Source organism: Hyposmocoma kahamanoa, unplaced genomic scaffold (genome assembly GCF_003589595.1).
Source record: "Hyposmocoma kahamanoa isolate Upper Pololo Valley unplaced genomic scaffold, ASM358959v1 224, whole genome shotgun sequence".
NCBI classification, from domain to species: Eukaryota; Metazoa; Arthropoda; class Insecta; order Lepidoptera; family Cosmopterigidae; genus Hyposmocoma; species Hyposmocoma kahamanoa.
In genome coordinates, this window is record NW_020653743.1 from 13110932 (window position 1) to 13136418 (window position 25487).

General features: G+C 36.7%; 1 protein-coding gene across 3 annotated transcripts in view; it reads right to left on the reverse strand.

Annotated features, from left to right (window-relative positions):
• Window positions 1-20442, reverse strand: part of LOC113228101 (filamin-A) — a 199089-nt gene extending 178647 nt beyond the window's left edge. For 2 of the 3 annotated variants that reach the window (XM_026461246.1, XM_026461244.1), the window contains exon 1: window positions 20144-20442. The gene's annotated coding sequence lies outside the window, so the exon portion shown is untranslated. The remainder of the gene's footprint in view (window positions 1-20143) is intronic. The other variant, XM_026461245.1, reaches the window with a different exon arrangement.
• Between the last annotated feature and the right edge of the window lie 5045 nt (window positions 20443-25487).

The window sequence follows — 25487 nt, forward strand, 5'->3', positions numbered from 1 at the left end:
TGTTAAAAACGTTTATCGAAAACTCGTGACTGTCGTGTTTAAACTTAAATATATTTTAGTATATTTCTATGACGACAACACATGTAATGCACTTTTAAATAAATAAATAAATAAATAAATTATACCGTCTCAATAAACGATCCATGCCAAGCCGTGAAGCGTAAATTAATTGATGCAGTAAAATAGAGACAAAATAATGGCCATCTATCCCTGGTAACCCATCAGGCAAATGGGCCTTATATCACTTTTAAATATCAACTCTCGTTTGTGCTGAAATCACAAATTAGTAAACTGAAATAGCACAGCGCCAACAACTGACCTGTGTGTACGTCTCCGTATATTCCAAAAATATTCTGTATTTATTGTAATAAAGATTAGGTATGTCTCTAACAATGGGGCTGTTCCATTCGGTGGTGTGGGAAAAACAGCAAAACATCTAATTACGTAATCTCAGTATAGAGTACTAAAAAACCGACCTCAAAAGTACGTGTAATTACATATAATTACCAAGTTTTGTTGAAATCGGTTACCGATAAGTGCGCAAACCCGGATTTATCCCCTAGTTCGCCACTATACGGGACTTGACACAGGAGATAATAAAAATCGATTCTCACTACTCAAAGTATATTGAGAGCGAAAAACGCCTCGAATTGGAGAATAGCAAAATCAACCATTAAAATAATCGCTACTTATAATAAAATTTAGGCGCTATGTATAAAAATGAATCTTCATGCGTGAACAGAACCCTTAGAGGTGGATGATTTTCTTCAAAATTAAATGGGACCACAACGGAGGTACCCTCTTTCCAACAAAAAAATAATCATGAAAATCGGTTCACAAATACCGGAGTTATCGCGTAACATACATACAAAAAAAACACACAGACGAATTGAGAACGTCCTCCTTTTTTTGAAATCGGTTAAAAACAAACGGAAACGCATTTCATCGGTAATGAAATATTAAATACGTAATTTTTCAATTTTCGTCCATTATAGCAAAGCTCAAGTTAAACTGGTCTATTTGAAGTGAAACAATTGACGACACCCGTCAATTCTTTCAAATTCGGGCTGGCCAATCGGAGCGCAGTTGTCACAGTAATGATTTGGCAGAATAGTTTTCAAACAAATTAAATGACATTTCGTATCTATTTCTGGTTATACACGGGTACACGTGTTGGATGCAGTCATCGATTATATACTCATGTTCAATCTATCTATTAAAAAGAAACTACATAAGAAATCGATACCCTAACAAAAATAGAACATGCTTGTGAAAATGATCACAATCGCATTTAATACTAGCAGTAAATAATAAGCACAACGTGGCGCTATGCCAACGGAACAATGGTATGCTGTATACTTATCAACCTGATGACATATACTTAGAACTTATTGACCTAATTCTATGAAAACTAGAAAAGCACTACATAAATTTTATGTTTCTTTAGTTATTATTAAAGTGTTTATTAGTGCGTGTCTCTTGACATTTCAAAACGATCATTAATCGAATAGAGTATTATCCGAATAATTTAATCGCAACATCCTTATTCATATTATAGGAGCGATGCCATACGATGCGTTGCGGCAACGTTCCACATACAACAAACTTAATGGTTTGACCTACTGGCGCTACAACTGCTGCGGACAGGCTTGTCGCTTAACACCAGGCACAGAACTTGTTCATCCCGTCATTTCGTATCATAAAAAAAGTCTTATCAGGGGGTATAAAACATCTTAATTGAGAACCCTTTTCCCACTAGGTTCCCACAATTTTGATGAAAAAAGTCAACTCCTTCCAATCATCAGAGACCATTAAACTTCAAATACCAATTGCCAAACAAAACAAGAACAATTTGGCTCACTTCATTGAATGTGAAATGGTGCAAAGGAAACCGTCTTGTCGAGTCCATTTTGATTTCAATCATTGTCATAGAACGCGATAATTAGACATGAATCAACTAGAAATTGATCATCTTTGATGTTACAGCTATGGTCACCCTGTGTTGTCTGGTTTTTGTTGGTATTCTTTGTTATGTCGAGGGCTCCAAAGCCAACAAATGTATGAATTTTCGAGAAATGAACCGTCTAAATCATTCCATGCACTTCACTTTTCAATGGTATAATATCGATAACTAACAAAATTTTTATATTTATTATTCACCTCTGTTTTTATTTTGTTTCTTTATTTTTTATCCCGAAATTCATTATTTTGCTTTTTATCGAATTTCGTTTTTTGTTTCTTTTTTTTTCACAAAATTCGGGAAGCATAATATTAGTAAATAAAATAAGGCTGTTAACATTAAAAACCGAAAATTACCAAAAAATTAAGTTGGCGTAGTGTTAGGTATCATTACACAGTATTTATGCTTTTTTTCCATCCTCTAAGATAAAAGTACATTTTATTGAGTGTGACATTTACACCGCTTTGAACTGGGGCGATTCAATAAAACAACGAGAATCTACAAATTTGCGAGGTGGATAGTTTACTTTTTATTCTAAAAATGTTTACCCTAAGGGCGCGTGTCCACGCTAAGAAAAGTCGTCGGGTCTATGTAAGAATTCGTGTCGTTTCTACACTGCCTCGACGAAGGACAAGAAAACAATCTTGTCTACCTCCGAAACGAAGAGCTCTGCCGCTATTGTATGAGGCGTGGTGAGGTAGGTGCATTGTCAGTAAACGAACGTTTATGCGCGTGGATGGGTGTTGCTTAGTAGTCAACATGTGTACGACAACACACTTCTTCCCACAGTCGGTAGTAAAACGACAGCTACCTGGAAGACTCGTAATACACTGACACATTTTACCCTATACACGTCTATCCGAAAGCATTCGTATCGTATACATACTCGTCGTTTTCTCGTCTGCAACAGTTACCACATGTTTTCGTGTCTAGATCCGATAAAGTTCTTGTCGTGTACAAGACCATGTCTTTTCTATAGCAGACACGTCAAATTTCTAGGCGTGTCCACGCGCCCTAATTCGAAAACTCCAGACATATGACAATTCCGGACAGATGATCATAAAGTCAGATAAATCCGAATGGATGGTAACCCTACCTTTTTTTATGCTTAAATAGGAGCAATAAAATATACAAATATACATAATTTGTTTCGTATTATTTTTATACCTATGTTCACATTTGCAGTTTAATTACACCTACAGTACGCTATGATCACATGACAGCCGTTTTGACAGATTACAAAAGTGAGGTCAAATCTCAATCCATTATCGAAAAAAAATATAATCAAATGCGAGGCACATCTATAAGTGTTTAGATTTATAACTAGTATTGCAAGGAGTAGCCGATTAAAAAGTTTTAATAAAACGAAAATAAAAAATGTTTACTTAATACATAGGGCGCACTATAAGTTTCCGGAACTGGCCACTTACATAAACAATATTTAAAAAGTAATTGCAACATTTGAAAATGGCATTCTTTGACTGTAGACTGCAGTTTGTTTCATCTGACTGTCACTTGTTTTTACATTGTGGCGTCATTTTAGAAATTGGTTGTCTACATCACCGTGGATTTAACTCGTGAAAATTTTCGTAGTATGATTTTCTACGACTTTAAGTGTAACTTAACTGCTCAGCGGAGCTTCGCTCGGCTTCAAACTGCTTTTGGCGATGAAGCACCATGCAAGACGACTATTTATAGCTAGTTTTCAGAATTCAAATGCGGTCGTGTGAATCTCAGTGACGAATTTCGTGATGGTCGCCCGTCCACTGCTGTAAACAACAAAAACATCGATGCTGTGCGCCGTATGATCAAAACAGACAGGCATGTGACATACCATGAGTCAAAGCTTAGACAGTAGCAGTCTTTAAGCATAGACATGAGTCAAATACAATCAATACTACACAAACATTTGGGTGTGAAAAAGCTGTGCTCTCAGTGGATGCCACACAATTTGACTGAGGCTCAAAAAACGGATCGCGTCACTTGGTGCAATGCCATGCTTACCAGATTCAACGAAGGGGCGTCAAATTTGGTGTGGGACATGGTAACAGGTGACAAAACATGGATTTATAGTTGAGATCCCAAAACAAAGCAGCAATCGAGCGTATGGGTCTTTTGAGATGAGCCGAAACCAACTAATGTGGCGCGCGTGCAAAGTGCCTCTAAGCGGATGATTGCTTCTTTTTTTAATAAAACTGGATACATGGCTACTGTTGCTTTGGAGAACGTTGTACCGTGATTAGTGATTGGTACACGACCATTTGTTTGCCGGAAGTTATTGACAATCTCCGTAAAAATAACCGTAAATACCGTATCATCTTGCACCACGATAATGCCAGTTCTCACACGGCCAGACAGACAAATGAATTTTTTAAGGTGAACAACGTTGACCTCATGAGTCAACCCTCATACAGTCCCGACTTGGCACCTTGTGACTTTTATTTATTTCCAAAAATTAAGAACCAGTTACACGGTCACCGATTTTCATCACCTGAAGAGGCTGTCGAAGGGTATGAAAAATATATTTCAGAGATTGTCACGGAGGAGTGGCGTAAATGTTTTCAAAATTTGTTTATTCGTATGAAAAAGTGCAATAACGTATATCGTCAATTCGAAACTGCTTTGTTTTGCATTGAGCTTTAACGCGAGTTTGCCGGAGGTAGAAGATGTGCTGAACAACGGTCCCATAAGTATCGTATTAGATTTTTTTTAATTTCGAGTTTCGAACAGCAAATGCCGTAAAATTATACATTCCATAAAATTTACTGCACGTCACTATTGTCAACAATGTACAGCAATTAGCTGCTTCCACGTTGTTATGAATTAATACGAAACTTAATTAGCAAACGTCAAAACGGCCGTCATAGCGTGCCGGTACTATATAGTACAATATTTATTATTATAAACCTAGCAAAAGACATAGCTTATATCCCACTATTTTAAATATTATTCCCAATAAAAAAAGCCTATAGATAACACGAAAATAGCTTGCGAATTTCCGTCCGTGGCTTAATTAATCTGGCCGGGTCAGTGTATTTATATACCGCGTCACTTGCTAGCGAATTCTGGATTTGTCACTTCGGGTTTGTGCCACATTTATACTACACAATCGGACTCGCCACTATCCTCGTACCTCGCTGTGAATTCGATGTAATAACCGAATTCTTAGGTTTTCGCGATTGCTGTGTTTATTTATTTCCTTAACAAAATAGATTGTGTTGGAAAAAAAACACAATTAAAAACTTACATCAAATACAAATAAGAGACCGAATATATATTTTTTTATAATATCTAGTGATGGGACGAACAAGTCGTGCGCCTGGTGGTAAGTTACACGCCTGTCCATAAGAGTTGCAGTACCACTCACGAGCTTTAAAACGCAAAGATCTGAGGCAGTGAACAAAAAAATAACGAGAATGGACACTCTCCGCCCCTCACTAGTCAAAGTCAGATAATCATTTATTCCATAGGCAAGATTTTTACACTTGAAAACGTCATTTTTAAGCTACTGCTCGTTCACTACGCTGACCTCCCTGAGAAGAACACCCTTGATAAGAAATTTAAAATAAATAGAAAATTTTGCCATCCCCTGAATAATGACTCTTTATAAGATACGAGTTTGAGAATAGGCGACGTTATGTCTAATATTAATGCAAACCACCATATTCTGAATTACAAAATTGACACGTTTTTAAACTCGATTTAAACACGTGGTTTATAGAAATATTATTTGTCGGTCACTGTCGGACTAGTGTTCACTTTCTAATTTCCGTGGCAATTTTTATTATTTAAATATTCAAGTATATTATCGTGTAATTATTAACCAATATTTCACGTTTATCGTGCAATATTATTTAATATTCGAGTATTGTATCGTGAAATATTGTTTAATAATTACACGACAGTATACTCGAATTTTTATATAATAAAAATTGACACGAAAATTAGGTACTGAACACTAGACCGAGAATTACCGTTTTGATAAAATTTACTTTTACGCCCTCAAGTGAAATCAAAACAGAGTGCATAAAACCTAATCAATGCATATTTAAGACACTCATAAGCAACTACCGTACCTGACCTTGAAATGAAAAAAAATATGAATATCAAGTGACGGGACGAACAAGAAGGTGTGCCTGCTGGTAAGCGACACGCCTGACATTTGGGATGCCGATCTGAGGGGCACTGCCACTTCGCCCGTCACCCTGAGATCCCGTGCCCAGCAGTGGAAAACATAATAATGATAATGACGATAATACCTCGTAATTTTTTCTCATTACCTTATGTTAGCTTTGTTACGTAAAAACAACAATTTTTGGGAAGCTGACAAAATAAACTGACCATGAATCTATTTTTTCCGGGTCTTAATCGCGTATACTTGTTTTTTTTTCAAATCAACCAACGTTTCGGACTCTTTGCAGGTCCGAAAATTAGATCAGGAAAAAGGAGTTTAATTTTCAATGTGTAGTAATTGTGAAAACCATAATCAACCATAATGAACTGAAACAGTTTTCTTCAGCGTTCGAAAAACCCTGAACAAAACTGATGATAATAAATTTACAAAGATAATTATCTTTTTAGACATAAATGTCAATATTTATAAAATTTATTGGAATATCAAAATGCTAACAATGTCATGCCATGTAATTGTATCAGAGACATATCAAAACGTATCAAATCTCAACACAAACGTTACTTCAAAAAATTTTCTTCGTATCGTATCGTTTTCTCACTGTTTATCATATTCAGTAAAAAAAATAAGAGAAAACTATTAATCAGCTTGGTAATTATATATGTATATCTCGGTTAATTATCAAACAATTTTCAAATAAAATATATTGATAATTTTGTCATAAAATCTGTTTGAATTTAATAAATATGGTTTGGACTTACGAATAAAACCCGTTTACTAGACACCGATTTTCGAAGTCATCCTGGATTAAAAAACTAAGCAATATTTTCTCGTTCAACTAGTTTTTATTACTCGAGAGTTAAAATCCGAAATGGTCTCAACACGTGACATTTTACGGGCACTTTGTTAAACGTCGACGTTAATTATCCACTGCGTTACGGCGTCATCAGACACCTGTTACAGAACAATTTTTTAAAGTCCAAGCGTCGAACTATTCGATTTTTACGCAAATTGAGAATTGTATTGTATGTAAACACTAAATTGTATGTACCACAAAGTACATTACAAATTTTAAGAAACTATTATAAAGGCGAGCTTATCCATAAAGGTATTTCTTTCAACTAACCTTTGAAAACACTGAGAGGAAAGTTTGTTTTTCAGTTGGCAATAAAAATAAATAAATAAAGAAATTGATGCTACGTGCTCAATAAATACACAGGTAAATTTATTATATCAAATGTACATACGAATACAAGTTGCACCCCTCATGGAAGAATGGCATAAGTGAAGTTACGTTAAAAACTTTTATTGTTCCATTAAATACAGAATAACCTAACCTCCGGTAAAAAAATCGACCTCAAAAGTCATTCACCCCCTAGTTTACCACCCATAGAGGTGGAATATTTCCTTCAAATTTAAATGGGACCACATCTGCGGTACCCTCTTTTCAACAAAAAAAGAATCATCAAAATCAGTTCACAAATGGCGGAGTTATCGCGTAACATACATGCAAAAAAAAACATACAGACGAAACTTCCTCCTTTTTTTGAAGTTGGTTAAAAATGTAAGCCACATCCTCTCCAATTCTTGTAATCCTATCGAGTATATAGAGTTACAAGAATTGGAGAGGATGTGATTTATATTTTTCTGTATCTGATGGAGCAATAAACACGTTTGACGTAACTCCACTTATGCCATTCTTCCAGGGTTTCTGTGAGGGGTGCGATATATACATAAGTAAAATGAATGCACAAAATACAGCTATAAATAAGTATATCAAATGTAAATAAATATTTCGTAAACATGAGGAGTCTGAACAATCCCAAGACTTCAAAAGAGCAATACTGTTATAACCTGTTACATTATATATAATACATTTCAATGATTCTTTTTTAAATTCCATTCAAATTTAAAGAAAATATTCCACCTCTAAGGTTGGCAATTTTTCTTCAAATTTGGACGGCACCGAACAGCTTTCACCCACTTTGCGTTAATCGATTTGAATAAAACTCAGACGTCATCATCATCATATCAGCATGAAGACGTCCACTGCTGAACATAGGCCTCCCCCAAAGATTGCCAGACTTGCCGGTCGGACGCAACGTGCATCCATTACCCGCCGCCTTTACCAGGTCATCCGACCATCTAGTACGGGGCCGTCCCACTGGACGCCATAGATGTACTTCCACAAAATCTTGAATTAGTATCTTTATATAGTTTAAATATAATTATGCCTTATTATTTAATATACGTTTAATACACGTAAATATTAACTTCCCTAAGCTTAAACAAAATTTGATTGATCAAAACTATTGTACCACGACAAAACCTAGAGCACAACATTCCGACCTAAACAATGTTTGCAAATTACATCTATGCGCGCTAAAGAGAACATAATGTCAAAGTATTAAAGACACCTAGGCCCATTCCAGGTACTAAAGCACTAACTCATCTAAATTATTAAATAAATTTAAACGTGTAATAATGAGGGTACGCCATATATCACGCCAGAATAAACAAGATGCGACATTTGACGTTGCATTACGGATTATATTTAACGGCTTGATATTTTCTATGTCTTTAGTGACTGTATATTAATATATTAATTATTCTGCGTCAGTATTCAAGTAAAACAGCCGAGTAACCTCGTAAAGAAAATGACAGTTTGTTGACATTGATATTCTGTTTTGTTTTTCTGACTGACTGACTATCCGTCTAAAGTTTGACGGATAATTAGTAGAAACAATTGTTTAAATGGCAACATTATTAAAAATTTGACTGATGATTAGTGGAAACAACTATTTACATAGCAACACTGTCAAAAGTTTAACAAACGATTAATAAAAACACAAAAAAGTTTCACAGATGAGTTTTTAAAGGACAAACTGGCAACGAGGCAAATGTCAGTTGTTTACTGGTAATCAGATAAAACGGTAGTAATAAATGAGTGAGTATCTGATATTCGAGCACAATATTATTGAAGAGGCTGAAGCAAGTTCGAAGATGTGGAGAGAATGGGAGGTGATAGTGCTGCTTAAAGAACGTGCTTAATAACTATATCGTATTCAGGAAATACGTCTGCAGGAAGGGAATTCCACTCTATATGTACAGCATGATGGACTTCTTCCTGTTCTCGTAGTGCAGAAAAAATTCTTATCTTTCGTCGAGTTGGGTCACTATAAAGCAAAGATGGCGTGATAATCACAGCGTCGTCTAGCCACAATATATGTCGCGTTGTCTCGTTAATGTCGGAGTTATTTTCGTTTGTTTCCATCTGGCTCCTTGATTAATTAGCGACAAAATGGCACAAGGCCACAGTTTTCGCGGTGTTAGTAACTTTACAGTGAGTTCAGTATCAATACATTTCTTTTAACAAATTTGTTCACGATATCTTATTGAATAGTCATCATTATCAGCCTATCGAAGTCCACTGCTGGACATAAGCTTCTTCTACATGCGCCATTTTGCCTGGTCCTCAACTTATCGCATCCATCTGCTGTCAGTAGTGTTTCGTAGATAGTCATTGCATCCGGCCTGAGGGCATCCTATCCCGTATCGTCTCCACTCAAGAACTCGCTTCCCCCATCGGTTATCCGTTCTTCCACGGAATAGTAATAAATGTTGAATAGCAATACTATCTCTCGTACACTTAAAATATTTTTTTTGCCAGACAACTGATCATCTGATCTCAAACTACAATATTTCCTGTACTATTAGTACCAATCGAGTTCCACGTTTTTCGCTATGGATGTGTGTAAACACTTTATTGGTACCACAAAAACAAGTGATATTATGTTATAGCAATTAAAATGTTATATAATCGAGCTTATCGCGTAAAGGAATTTTGTTCAGCTAAGCTTTGAACCACTGAAAGAAAAGTTGGTTCCTAGAGAGGCAACAAAAAAATCAATGCGATTTTAAATTATTATTGAATTGATTATCAATTCTTTTTTTTTGGAATTATTCCACTAGTTTGTTATAATTATTAATACAAAGATCGAACACTCAGAAAAATGCGATTGTTACACATCGGAAATAAAACAATTTTTTCGGATGTTAATCGCATCGGTTGATTCAACCGTGACCTGTAAAGGGCCAGAAACGTTGGTTTAAAAAAATAATCTCATTTCCAACATTATAAGTACCGAGGCGACGTCATTCACTTCGAGGCACTACTACCCAGATTATTCAAACCAACCCTAATTTAGAATAGTTTGTTTCTCAAATTGATCTCACCGTAAAGTCATTACGTTGATCCATCAAGGTAGTCGAAGCATATTTACATTGTAAAGAGTGTTTTCTAATGTAATATAAATATTTATTTAGGTGCTAACTCGTCAAAATCCAAGAAATACAACTTCGCTCTTGAATTTCCGTCAGTAGCGACAGCCCAATTAAAGTTGCTTGTCGCGCTTATTCAAAGTGACATTTCTCTTTTCAAATTTAATTCAAGGTTCTTTAAAAAAAGAAATTACAGGCATTAATTATAAATACAGAATAATAATAAATATTAGGCAAAATCAGATACATTGCTCCGATCCCAACTAACTAAAGCACTTATGTTATGGAAATCGGAAACAACGACGGTACCATAAACACCCAAACCCGAAACATCATAGACAAGTTTGCTTTTTTCTACATTGACCCGGTCGGGGGTTAAAGCGGGGACTTCAGAGACGGTAACACTATAAAAACTGGTATGTACCTATGGGTAATTTTTCGAAAATACTAAAATAGTGATTTTTTCCGGATAAAATTGTAAAATAAACTTGTACAGCTAAAAGCCGCTTAGAGAAAAACGAGATTTAAAATGATTACTTTCAGCGAAAAAAAGCCTTATTGGCTTCATACTTTTCGTTCAATAACTTCAACTTTTGTCAACGTTTGTGTGTAGGTGTCAACGTCAAATGTGGAAATTAAAAGAAAAATATTTATTTCTCTGAAAAATATATTTTTTTCAAAATGGCAATTTTTCCATGACCCAAGACTACCGGTGTGCAAGCCACTCGACCACAGAGGTCGTCAATTTAGTTAAACACTATATTTCCCTGAAGACCCACCCACAGGAAGTGCGATCGCACACAAGAGTCTGACGTTTCCCCCTCCCCCTTGACAGTAGCAGCTACCACCCTTCTGCTCCCGGAAGTTTCAACAAGGATAACTAAAAGCTCCTGCGCAGCCTCAAACTGAAAAAGTTCATTACCCAAATTGATCTTACCGGGAATCGAATTCGGGACCTCCTCATCGAGCGCCCACAATGCGAACCACTAGGCCACCGAGGTCGTCAAACTCAAACATAAGTGCTAGTATAAAAAACACAAACTAAGTGAAGCGACCTCGATTGAGTTTCATTTACGTCGTCCCATTCCTTACTGCTTACTGTTATTTAAACTTTGAGATTTACTAGCTATTTCGTGTTCTCAAAATTTTCTGGTAATTAATTATCGTTTCTCTGGAGCTATAGTGAATTTGTTTATGCATTTTAGTTGTAAAACAATTTGTGCAGCGTCATTATATTCTTACATTTTGTTGTTCTTTTTTTAAATTGTTAAAGAAACTTTTTTAAATATTTTAATAGTGGTGGTGTAGTAGAAAAGAGTTTTGACAGCGGATGTATTATTTTGAATATCGTGGGTGGTCACTCTCGATTAAGAAAAGGCAATGGCGCGTATTTTACAACCGAATTTTGTGTAAAATATAATGAATGTGATAGGAAGCTCTAGTAGTTTCTTTACTCAAAACAATCGACTGGCGAAAATTGTCATTCTCATTAAAGATCGCATTATGATGAATAAGTCTGGAATTCCATAGCCTTTGTGTTCTATACTATTTTTTTTTTACAAGACTGAGTGAAAGGACGTTTGCTTGGTTGCCAGTTTTTTGTCGAGAGTTTTGTTTATAGATTGTGATAGAAACGCATGAATTTTGAATATTATGACGTCGGGCCGGGAGAAATATTTGTATGTCCTCATTGACTTACAATTATATGGACGTCGGGTCCGCGCTAAAAAGTGTCCGCACTTGTAAGGCGCTAAAATCGTATACAGAGCGCGACACTCCGCTTTAGTCTTCATTTGTTCTACTGACAGCGCGATACTGCGATGACATTACAATTTAAATTTCGAATAGGTTGACTTGGGACATTTTTTTCGTGGTTTTTGTATTAGACCCGTCGTCCATTTATTTGTAAGTCAATGTATGTCCTACAATTTTTTCCCTGTGAGTTTGGGTATATGTGTCCATGGCACCCGCGATACGGGGTTTCTCTAGTGCGGGGCTGTGAGTGTATGCGTTATTATTATTATTACAAGAGAAATTTAGAGGCACAAAACACGAGAGCTATGTAGTAAATTGTACCGGGTTACTATGACATTGACGCGATTTACCCGGTTTAAACTAAAGTTATAGTATATATAATTACCTACTTGTTCTATATACTGTGACCAATAAATGTCTTTTTAACTGACTTCGAATAAAGGAGGAGGTTCTCAATACGACTGTTCGATTATGATACTTTTTTTTGTTAGAAAGAGGGTACGTCCATTCCACCTCTAAGCTAGAGGATGAAACTTGGCAAATAGATGTAATTCCACCAACTTTGGAGGTCGGTTTTCTTAGTACTCTGTACTATGATTATTTAAAATTAGAGATCAGCTTACCCTTCTTCACAATATCTCGTAATAGAAAGCAAACAAAACGGTTAACAAATTGAAGATTAGATTTTATATTTACGAAGACTTTTGAACACATTCTTTTTCAACTTCAACCTCAATTTTAAGCCTATAGGAATTAATTAAATTATTTTAAAAGTAGCTGTAAACATCAAACGACAATCAAAGTCAGTATTCATTAACGATACAATTAATTTAAAAGTAATTAGCTACTAATCACTTGCTACTTACAAGAATTGTAAATGTCGAAATAAATGTTTTAGTGATGGGATTCAAATGATTTATTTTAGTAAAAAAAAAATTTAAGGTTTTTTGTTTTTTCTTGTTATACAAGTATACGCCGTCTATTGTTAAACATCTCTTAAATCAGGTATTGAGTGTATATCGCATCTCATCCCTTATTAATAGACTATACCTAATCATCAACATCTAGCAGAGGTTACACACGGCGATTGCATCGATGCAATCGCGTTTGTATCAATGCAGTCGCGCGCTTGCATCGCTGCTTAAAATCGCGCGCGTGTGTAAAATTAGGCGATTAGCGACTGCACCGCGACTGCATCGCATTTGCATCGCTGCTAAAAGTCACCGAGTATAACCGCTCTTGGATGATACAATTTCAAGTAACCAAATGTCTTGGTTGGAGGGTCTTGGTCCAAGACCCTTCAATTGATTGATCAGGACTTAATCACGAATTGACAACCTATGAGACGTAGCTTATGTGATATTTATTAATAAGCGAAAAGGCAACTATCAAACTAACGATAAGTAATCAATGAGTTATCGTTGAAATAGAAGTTGACTTAAGTAACCGAATCCTTCGCGCAATAACGCGCACATACTCATAGTCCCGCACTAGGGAAACCCTGTATCGGGTGTCATGGACATACTCATAGACAACCACAAATTACACCCAAACTCACGAGAGAAATAAATGTAAGCCAAATGTTTCTCTCGGCCCGGGAATCGAACCCGGGACCTCTGCGCGGCAGTGCAGCTTGGTAACCGTTCGGCCACGGTGGCAGTTAAACTATTTTTTAAGTTAATTAAACTATTTGTTTTCAAATCGAAATCACAATAGGTCCCATGACTGACTCGCATGGTCGTAATCCAGAACTCTACTCAATGCTCAAGTCAGGACTTGAGTATTGCAGTAAGCACTGAAAATCAAAATCAAGTCCATGCCATTAGGGTCGTATTTTCAGTGCTTGAAATCATACTCAAGTCTGCTCAAATCCTGACCTAAGCATTGAGTAGAGTTCTGGAATACGACCCTTAATCAGTTTGAAAAAACAAATATACATAAACTGTACAGGCCCTGTAAAGGAGCTGAAACGTCGGTTTGTTTAAAAAAAACGTACCTGATTTAAATCTGAAAAATAAATTCATTTCCTAAGATCTTAATAATTATCCTTGACTTGAGATGAACTAATGGCCGTATTCATTACTTGTTTTGATATGAAATTCAAAAGAGACAATAGTAATGGAGTTCTTATGTCTAGGCATTTTCCGAATATAAGTAGCGTAAATTATTGCTTTTAGAAAAAGGCGATCGGCTAATGTCGTCGGCTTTGTAGAACGTCGTCTCTGTCAACTGCCTCGAGTCGGAATCGACTGGCACGCTGAGGTCCAAATATTTGTATGGCCTACATTTATTTCTCTCGTGAGTTGGGTGTAATTTGTGGTTGTCTATGTGTGTTTCCATGAAACCCACGACGCAGGATTTCCCTAGTGCGGGGCTATGTTGAGTGTGTGCGATATTATTCTTTACTTATTTATACCTGTCTAAGGATCAAACATACAGAGAACGGGTGCGGGTCGAGTGCGTGACGAGTCGGGACACGGATTATGTGGTCTGTGAGTCGGGGGCTGGAAATACGTTTTTAAAATTCGAGAACTTGACAATGGACTGTGGTGCACCTAACTGTAGCTTTCGATGAACAGAAAAGATAATGACACGTTCAACTACGCGATTTGTCGTACATTACTTATTTGTGTCATCTAGATCCGTTGGTAAAGTGTATTCTTATTATCGTTGACATTAAATTGACAATGATAAGTAATTGTGATTATTCAATTATTTTAATTCGTCGAAATAATTTCAATAATCACTTAATCACACAAAATTATAGAAATAGGTACAAGCAAGGATGAAAATAGTTTTTCTTTCATCCACCATTTTCCTCCATAGTGAGGTGAAAAGTTGTGTGTTTCGCTCGGCAGCAAAGTTGTTTCGCGTCTCGTGCCTTCAAACCCTCGTTACGCTAGAATATTTTTCTATTTATTTTCTAATCTTAGGGTTCTTCGTTTGCTCAGGTTTCAATACAAGCACTCGCGTCAAAGTGCATCTTAACAGCCTTGCATAATAAATAAGTTTTCGTTAGGTACCAAAAACATGATGACATTTACGTAACAATACATTTGTTAAAATATAAAATAGGCTCACTTTACCATCTCAATCCGCCGTGATCATGAGACTTGTAAAGGGCCAGACACGTTGGTTTGTCTGAAAGAAACATATAAATGACATAGACAAAACAAATGTAGTTTGATTTCCTATGTGTAACAATCGCAAATTCGTAAAAACTCGATATAAAATAGATTAATTTCATATTTTAGTTTTTCTAGTGAATGCATTTTTTTATTTTCTTTTTATAATATCAAAAAAGTCGTACGCCTGATGGTAAGCTACCGCCTGTACATAACAATTGCAGCGTCACTCGGTGATTTAAATCGCAAAGAATCTTATGGGCACTGCCACTGCGCCCGACACCCTAAGACATAAGTTGATAAGTCCAATGTGCCTATCATGTCCCGAAATCCTGGAAGCTTGCAAATGTACAGCCTGTACCTAAGAAAGGTAGTCATGCCGACCCATCTAATTATCGACCTATCGCAATCACCTCCATACTCTGTAAGACTATGGAGCGCGTATTGAACAGCCGTCTCCTTGGATACCTCGAAGATAACGATCTCCTCAGTGATCGACAATATGGTTTTCGCCGTGGACGATCTACTGGGGATCTTCTTGCGTACGCCACACATTTATGGAGCGAGGTTTTCGAGAAACGCGGTGAATCGCTTGCCGTGTCTCTCGACATATCAAAGGCCTTTGACAGGGTTTGGCATGATAGCCTGTTAAACAAGCTTCCAGCTTACGGAATTCCTGTTGGCTTTTGCACATGGATAGGCGATTTTCTGAAGGATAGGTCAATCCGTGTAGTTGTAGATGGTTACTCGTCTGCTCCTCATGGTATAAATGCCGGTGTACCTCAGGGATCTGTCCTCTCCGCCACTCTATTCTTGCTGCATATCAACGACCTGCTGCTGATGCCCGATATCTTTGGGTACGCAGACGACAGCACAGTGGCGGTGAGTTATGTGCCAGACGCCCGAGACAACAGTGAAGAGATCCGGTGTAAGCGAGAGGCGATGGTCACCCGGTTGAACCTGAGTCTGAAAGCTGCTTCCGACTGGGGAGATGCTAACAGGCGTGTCTTTTCTCATCAAAACGGAGTCCCCTACACCTTACTCCGACTTTCCGAGGTGTATCCGTGCCGATAAGGGACCACCTTGAGCTACTTGGTCTGGACTTATCATCCAACCCCAACTTTGGGCGATACATCGAGTGCTTGGCAAAAACTGCTGCCAGAAAACTAGGCATACTTTTCAAGGTCAGGCGGTACTTCACACCTGAACAGCTTTTAAATCTATATAAAGCACAAGTTCGATCCTGTATGGAGTACTGCTGCCACCTTTGGGACGGCTCTGCCCAATACCAGTTAGCTGCCTTGGACTCGGTGGAGCGTAAAGCAAAGAGACTTATTAACAATAATCCTCTTGTGGAGTCGAAGCTCCAAAATCTCGATCATCGCAGAAAAGTAGCCTGCTTGTCGGTTTTCTATCGGATACATTTCGGGGAGTGTGCGCAGGAACTTTTCAATTTGGTTCCGCCCTCACCGTTCCTCCTTCGGTCGACTAGAAGGTCCGGAGCACTCCATTCTTATGTCGTTGATATTCCACCTATTCGCACTAAGCGCTTTGCTTCCTCCTTTCTGATGCGTACGGCAAAGGAATGGAATGCTCTACCGGCCGGCATCTGTATTTCCTGAAAAGTACAATTTGGGGCTATTCAAGGCTAGAGTGAATAGGCATTTTTTAGGCAAACGCGTCCCATCGTCGGTCACATCGTCGCTTAACATCAGGTGAGATTGTGGCCAAGCGTGTATCTATTATATATATAAAAAAAAATTAAAAAAATTTCACCAAAGCCACTCTAGCCTTGAACGGGCCCTAAATTGTACTTTTCGGGAGAAACAGATACCTGTAGTGTATTCCATTCTCTTGCCGTGCGGAAAGTGCCGTGGAATAATTTCTGCCGCCCGGGGCTAACCCTAAATTTCTTAACCTCTCTATTTTCACGATTACAAAAGTACTTCGTTCGGACAGGATTGGGTCGACTGTGTTTTTATGTTAGTCTGCCGCCGTCGCCACATTTGTGTTGTTCAAGTTATCGTTTTCTCAAATAGTGGAAATAATTTTTTTATTAAATTTGTATTAAATTGATATTCAATTATTTTTGTGAAATTACTCCATTAGTTTGTTATAATTATTAATACAAAGATCGAACGCTTACAAAAAATTCCTTCGATCCGGCCGGATTCGAACCGACGTCTTTAGCAAAACGTGCCAAACGCTATGCCAACTAAGCCACGTAACGAACCAGTCCGCTGGTTCTCTCTCTCTCTATGTGCTTTCTTTGTTGGATCTTTGTATTTGGTTTTCAACGACTTTTTAGCCGTAACGCCATCTTTGAGAAATATTTTTAGTATTAAGTGAAAAATCAAATATGAAAAGTTGTTGTGCCGCCCGGGGCCCTCTGCACTCCCCACGCTACGCCAATTTGTACGAATAGGTGGTATATCAATGACACAAAGGATACAGTGTTCGGGATTTTGTAGTAGACATTGTTTTCTTCTAATTTTCTAACAAAAAAGAAGCTCGTTTGCTTCCAATTCTAAAAAAAACTACTATTAACAAAAGTAATCGTTGTAAAAGAATGCTGCCTACACAAAATCCAATGAAATCTCAATAACGAATGTCGTAAATAAAGAGATTAAGCGACATGACGACCATTACGTGGTGACCTAGGACAGAAAATTGATTAAAAGTATTCTAACGTCACCAATCAGCGTTGGACCTCGTGGTCGGTTAAGACCTATCCAACATCGGGGGATCCGATTTCATCAGTTTACCAAGCTTCATACACATTTCCATAATAATTTGGTTAATTCTCGTTCTCCATTCGACATCCGTCCGGAACAATTATACTGTCAAATAAATAATATTCGACCAAATTAAAAAACAATGTCAAGTATGAAGCTTCATTCGCATCATGTATCTTTTAACGCACACACGCATACTATCTGGATCGAAACACAAAACTGTGATGCGACGTCACATCGCAGAAATCTAAAGAAACCTAATCAGAATTTGCGAATTGCTCCACATAGCGCATTTATGCGATGTTAATCTTCTTTGTGTTTTTTTCCTATATTTTCTTATCAATAACAGCAGTGCAACACTCTTTTTAGGATCCCTGTCGCTACCTAGCTTAAAAAATACGTTCAGTAAACGGTTGATGGTCGCCTAAGCCCTGATCACCCGAACCGTGACATAAGAGACGCTTTGTCTCACGAAATCGCATCGCGCCGATTCGCAGTTTTGTGAATATTTCTCCTCTGCGTGGCAGACCAGGATGGTAACCGTTAGGCCACGGAGGCAGTTTTACTTTTGGTCGAGTATTATTTATTTCACTGAGCCTGCGCCTAGATCATCGGAGAAATCAAGTCTGCAAGACTCCGTCGGCTTGGAAACCTCGAAAGGATGTCAGCTCATAGAGCGGTGAAAAGGGCCTACATGAGACACCTAGTGGTCGAAGACCGGTTGGTTAGCCCAAATACCAATGGAGAGACAACTGAGAAGAGATCGCACAAGATAGGGCGTTGGCACCAACTCGTATCGGAGGCTAAAATCCACTTCGGGTCGTTGAGCCAACGGAGTAAGTAAGTGTTGAATGTGAGCGGTGATAGCCCTGTGGGAAAACGACTGCTTTTCGAATGGCAGATCGATGGTTCGATTTCCTAAGGCCTAAACCTATAATACCTATAATTTCTAAATTATTTAAATGTTTAGTAGCAATGCCTCTCTCTAATCGTGAATGAGTCATGATGAATCCTGCATGTCGTAGAAGCTTCGTAGCCCTTGTAAACCGTGATAAGGCCTCAACCAGCTTTGGAACAGAGTGGTGGACTATGACTAGACCCGTGCCTACCAGTGGAATATATAATATTATCGACGATGATAATTATGATAAGTAATTTTTAGTTTTAATTACTTGTACATGTAATTAAATTGTCTATATTTTAGAGCTGCAGAAGAATAAGGTCTTCATCATAAAACACTTTGTCTAACTAAGGGACGTAATAATTTGATTAAAATTAATTATTACAACCACAACACAATGAAAGTCTAAATATGATATACACAAGTTTTTTTTTAATGAAAATTCCTTTTGAACTTTAAGCAAGCACGGTAAACGTAATACATACATTGATTCTCTCCTTCAATAACATTTTTAGTGTGTGGAACCCCATCAAATCGCGAAAAAAAGTTGTGTTACATACGTTTACTATGGATTTATTTTATTACAATCACGCCCTTAGATTCCTTTTGGGGTAGGCAGAGATTTATGCCACTCAACGCTATCCTGACAAACCTCTCATGCTTCACTTACATTCATCAACCTTTTCATACAGGCCCTCTTATTTCAATTTGATCTGAAAGTGTTATTTGTGGCGGTCCACGTTAGGTCTATACATTTCTTTTGCTAATCTTCATTAATTACTAAACTAATTAACTCTTCCATAGCTAATTATTTTCACAAATTACAGCCATCCTCATACTTAAAAGTGTTCGTATTATCAGCCCACGTGATAGCGAGAGTTAAAACAAAGTCAGTAAAACAAAATTAGAATGAAGATTTTTGTCATAACATCTCCGTACTGACTATTTATTAGTCTTTAAAACTTCAGGATCAATAACCACCTATCGCAGGCCAACTTAAACCGACTGTAGTATAGCCGATTATATCACGATGGCATTCGCGTATCTACCATTTAATATACTCGCGAAACTACGAAATCTAATATTCCTGCCAAGCTCTAGTTAATGTTTCTCAGTAATCATTAGTCTCACACACTTGAACAATTTCCCAAAGCTCCCGTGACGTTTCGTCACACAACAATTATTTATAATAAATTCCTCACTTTTGTTACGAAATTATAATCATAAACAAAGATAATTTAAAATATACCTTACCGTAATTTGAATACAGAATAAAATCACTCACACACAACACTCGATATTTTTCAAATTTAAAAAAAGCACGGAAGAAAAATTGGCCGTAGAAACAATAATCCAATGCACTTACTTCCGGTAAAACTCGAAAGAATGCACGCAACACGAAAACGGCGGGCGCGGGCAAACGCGTGTCTAGTTGCCAGTAACAGTTTGAAAATGGCGGTATCACAAGAAAAGTATTTCGCTTGTTATATAATTATTAACCGTTTATGCGTCTGGATTTTGGCTGGGTGAATTTTTATCACTGTAGCGTCCCCGGCTAGAGAGCATACGTGACTAAGCTTCACGTGGTTTGATATAAAATTTAGTGGCTCGGGTGAAAATGGCCGATTTATTTTTGAGCACGTCATAAGTCATGTGCTGAGTTCACAGTCTGGAGCGGGAAGTAGCATTGCTATGAGTAAGTAGGAAACGTGATAAACATTGAGAAATCTGCACTACCACTGCACCCGTCGTCGCCCAGAAACATGCTGCAGAGTCCCATATGCTTGTAGTTTCACTAACACCAAATACTTCTTCATCGCCATCGCATTCGTCAGAAGTCTCTGGCTATAAAACAACTAACGGACTTAAATATAGTTCGAAGAGAACTAGTTTTAAAAAATTCTTCCTTATTTCTGTCTCAATTACATTAGGTTGTCCCAAAAGTATATAATACATCTTTATTTTATAATATTTACGCAATTAGAACTATCTTTGCGCGCGCTTGTTATATTTATAGCATAGTGAAAAAATGTTTTACCCAATTTACTTTTCTTTTTTTTTCATTGAGCTTCGGCTATCATCGGCTTGAAATCACAAAACGAATAACTGCAAAAGTATTGTTACATAAATTAATAGACTAAGCCTAAATTAATACAACAAATAATACTATAGTAAAAAATACTAAAATATTTACAAAGGGCCAAAAGTAGGTACCTACTTTGAAAGTAGGAAAAAAAATAAAAATGACATTACACAAGTTCCATACATTTCTCATAGACGGCACTACGGCAAAAGTCGTTTAAAACCAAAAACAAAAATCTGCAACAAGGACATAGAAAAATTTGCAAGGTCTGCTGGTTTTACGTAGCCCAGTATTCGAATCCAGCCGCATCAAAGGAATGTTTCTCAGTGCTCGATCTTTGTATTAATAACAAACAAGTGGGGTAATTTTACAAAAAATAATTTAATATCATTGTAGTAAAACACCGTGGTATTCAATAAACTTAATTTAAGATGACAATATTATACAATTATGTAAATATCTTCAATGTATTTGTACTTAATAGTTGGCCGGGAACAGTGAAACTAAAATTATTATGTTACCATCAACTTCTATTCTATACTATATAGTTTTTACAAATATCTGAGCTATGAATTATTAACATTTGGTTCATTCTAAGATTTTTTTTTTACATTTCAGTAATGGACGAAAAAGAAATGTAATGGCCAGGAACTAATTAATCAATGTCTCTACCATGAGATTCAGTGATAATTATCGCTAGCGACCGCGTAAAATTAGTGTACTAGTACATTGTGTATTGCGGACGCTAAATAAGAGATTACTGACGAGGGTCCATTAGAAAAGCCCGAAGCCGAAGGCTGAGGGCTATAACAACACGAGTTTTATATTTTTTTACCGTCCGTGATACATACAATGTTTTTCATCACATTTGCGAGGAAATAAATACAATGTTTATTTCTTGTGTGAATAAATATGGTTCACGACGGGTTTTTTGTTTATTTTATCAACAGAAGGCCAGTTAGCAAATCTCCCGTAGATAATACAACTCGAACTAAAATGTTGTAAAACGGTATAAAGACGCATACAGCCATGAGGGATTGTAAAAATGTTGATAAATTTTTGTACAAAAAATAATTAAAATCAATTTAAAAAAATCTTAATAATAAGTATTTAAGTAGTTTGTGACTGAATGGCAATTAAATTTCTGGTTAGATATCATTATAAGCGAATGTTTTAATTTTGAACTTAAGTAACCTCCTTGCTTGAACTTGAAACTGACCTATATGTAAGGATGTACGTCGTGCTACAAATTTAAAAAAAAGTCCTTAACGACCATGGCTGACGCCCGAGAGTTTTATTTGGAGCATTATAGTCAAGTTAGCGACCATACAATCATACTATATACGAGCAAGTGTGATGGAAAAAATGTTTCTTCTTGTTTCTTCTTGCCATACACAATTGTGTGTAATTTACATCGCTAGCGACAACTCCGCCGCAGTAAACTCGAGTTAGTGGCACGGCTGTCAACGACTATTCTATTTGTTACTTTCCTTATTTTTACATTTTATTTCGAATGTTATTAATTCAATGTCATTTCTTTAAAACGTAATCATTCAGTCCACTTCGCCATTCATCTCATACAGTTCTATCAGCGTCAAACCAAAACACTGCAAATCCCAACTACATTACAATTAGAATCTTTCGGCTGTTATCAATCAAAACATAATTATTTGTTTTTTAATAGAAATTGTTTATAAGAGTTTTGGCTTGAGCACAAGTCCTTTGAGCCACGTCTTCGTTTAATTATCGGGATTCTCAGTAATATTTTCCATTGTGGTTCTAATACATTATGTTTTCACTTCCTCTTAAATAACTTAGTTTACCTATTTGGATTTTTTAAATAGTCTTAAGCGGTGGGAGTCAATATTTATGTTTTCACTTTCATTCGCTTAAATCACATTACCTTCTATCACATTGAACAAAAACTTCGAATTCGCGATTATTGGAATTTTTAGGACAAGGTCTTTTGTAATTTGATTTAAAATAAGGAATGTAGTTCTAACATTCTTCAACATTATTTCTTTCATCGCTTTTTCATCATAATACAGTTAAAATAAAAATAATGTTTTAGACTGTAGTTGTAACTTCAAAAGCCCGCCATTTCTCTTAATAGAAATTGCTTTTTTTATGATACCAAGTGGCGGGATGGACAAGTCGTGCGCCTGGTTGTAAGCGACACGCCTGTCCATAGCAGTTGTAAGTCTTACTTACTTCCCTGGACAAACTGTTTCACAAGGAGCTCTACTGGTGCTAAAATTAAATTCAACATTAACCCTTTTCTATGTCTTACTGTTGGTCACGTGTATTCTCTCAGGTGAAGGTTTAGGCCATAATTTGCCACACTGGCCAATGCGGATTGGATACTTGATGCGTATTTCGAGGGTTGTGAACTTTCTTCGACATATAGGTTTCATCACGATATTTTCCTTCATCGAAAAGCTCTTGGTTTACAAATTATATTTCGCATACACTATAAGCTTTAAATACTGTAAGCTTTCAAGTGTTTTCAATAAATAAATAAAAGATTGGCATAGGCACAGATGTGAAAAAAAAAAGTATTATTATGGCAATTAAATCATGTATAAAGGTGTTTTATTTATTATAAATTTTGAGACGATATTTATGAGATCGATTTAAGAGTATACGATCCGATCCGTGGGTCGATTCAGAGGCATATGATCCATACGATCCAAAAAATCGTTTCAAAGCAAAAATCATACATCCTTTCAAGCCTACGGCCTCTGCTTAAAAGGCTGTTGATCATTATTATTACCACGGCTTCTTTTAATACTTAAATTACTTAATTAAACAGCATTAAAAATCTAGTAAACCAACAATCATTTTTAGTCTGGTTATATGGAGTGGGGCTTTAATCTGTAGTCATTGAAAAATATTGATTAAAAAATAATAATAGAGGATAGGTCCTCTATCTGAAACTATATTAAACGCCCCTTGTTTCTTATGTGCCGAATATTAATATGCAGGAATAACTTTCATAAATAGTTTTCGATTTTATAATTCGGTTAATGAAGAACTTAATCAAAATTTCACTGCCTAAATAAGTATGACAACCTGCTTTTGAAATAGATTTTCGTGACCGCAGTCTCGATTTTTTTTCCAGGACGCACAAGCGCAGTGCGACTGAAAGCCCAAATCATTACCTAATAGTTTCAAAATGACCAGCGCAAAGATTATAATGATTTCCAGTCCAGTTTCAATAGTTTGCTATTGAAGAAAAATTACAATCTAAAGATCTGGCAGTGTGGCCAATTAGACGCCTTTTTTTAGCATCGTTTTGTGCTGTCTGTATTTGAACTCGACATGGTAGCTGTCGTAGTTATACATAGGGTCTATTACGCCACCTGTGAAATTATTTGGTAATATGCATGACTTACCAAATACCAGCTCATGTGGTGTGTATTTTGTATCGCCGTGAACCGTATTATTGTGCGCAAAACACCAGTAAGGAAGCCAGCTGCTCCAGGATGATGGTTGTTTTTCGCAGTTAATGCGCAACGCAAATGCGCGCATTGTCTTATGCGTATTTTCTGGAGCTCCCATCGACTCGTGGTGATACGCAGTCTATGTGAGTTGACTAATTTTACTTGAGATAAATTCTGTGCCACGATCTATTTTTTGCTTTGGGTTGCTATTTCCCGAAATATTCCTATATATAACTGCCTCCGTGGCCGAACGGTTACCATGCCGGACTGCCACGCAGAGGTCCCAGCCTCGATTCCCGGGCCGGAAGAAATATTTGTATGACCTACATTTATTTCTCTCGTGAGTTTGGGTGTAATTTGTGGTTGTCTATGTGTGTGTCCATGGCACCCGCGACACAGGGTTTCCCTAGTGCGGGCCTATGTTGAGTGTGTGCGTTAAAAAAAAATCCCGAATCGTAGTACAAAGTTTTCCACAAATGTCCTAGCTACGTGACTGCTTTTTTTGACTGTATTAGGTATACTTCCACGAACTTGACAGTTCGCACCACAGACATATATCTAGATAGATGCCGCAAGTACAGCAATTTGTATGAAAACCAAGCGTGGCACATTTTTGTACGCACTATAACGTCACAACAACTATTTAGTGATGGAAACCTCCTTTCTCTCGCTCTACATCGATTGATTGTACGGAATACGCGTGTTTACTCCGTGTGTTATATTATGTGTTGCGTGTGTATTCCGTTCAATCAATCGAAATACGTCCATTCAATTAATCGATTCTTAATAGAATAATTTTTCTTCAAGTATTTGTTGATTAAAAGTAGTCGTAATGTTAATATAGTAGAAAAATACTAGAATAAGATAGTTAATTACTTCATTTTACTTGTTTGAAAAAAATGTTGATTACTTAAAAAAAATTAAGACTTTAATTTTTAGTCGCCTTCAAATATTACAATTATTGTCCTTCCAGTAAAATGAACTTACCATATAACATACTTTTGTAATAGAAGATCATATCGATTAACTTAAATAATGAATGAAATAGTCTTTATTGCACATTAAATTACAG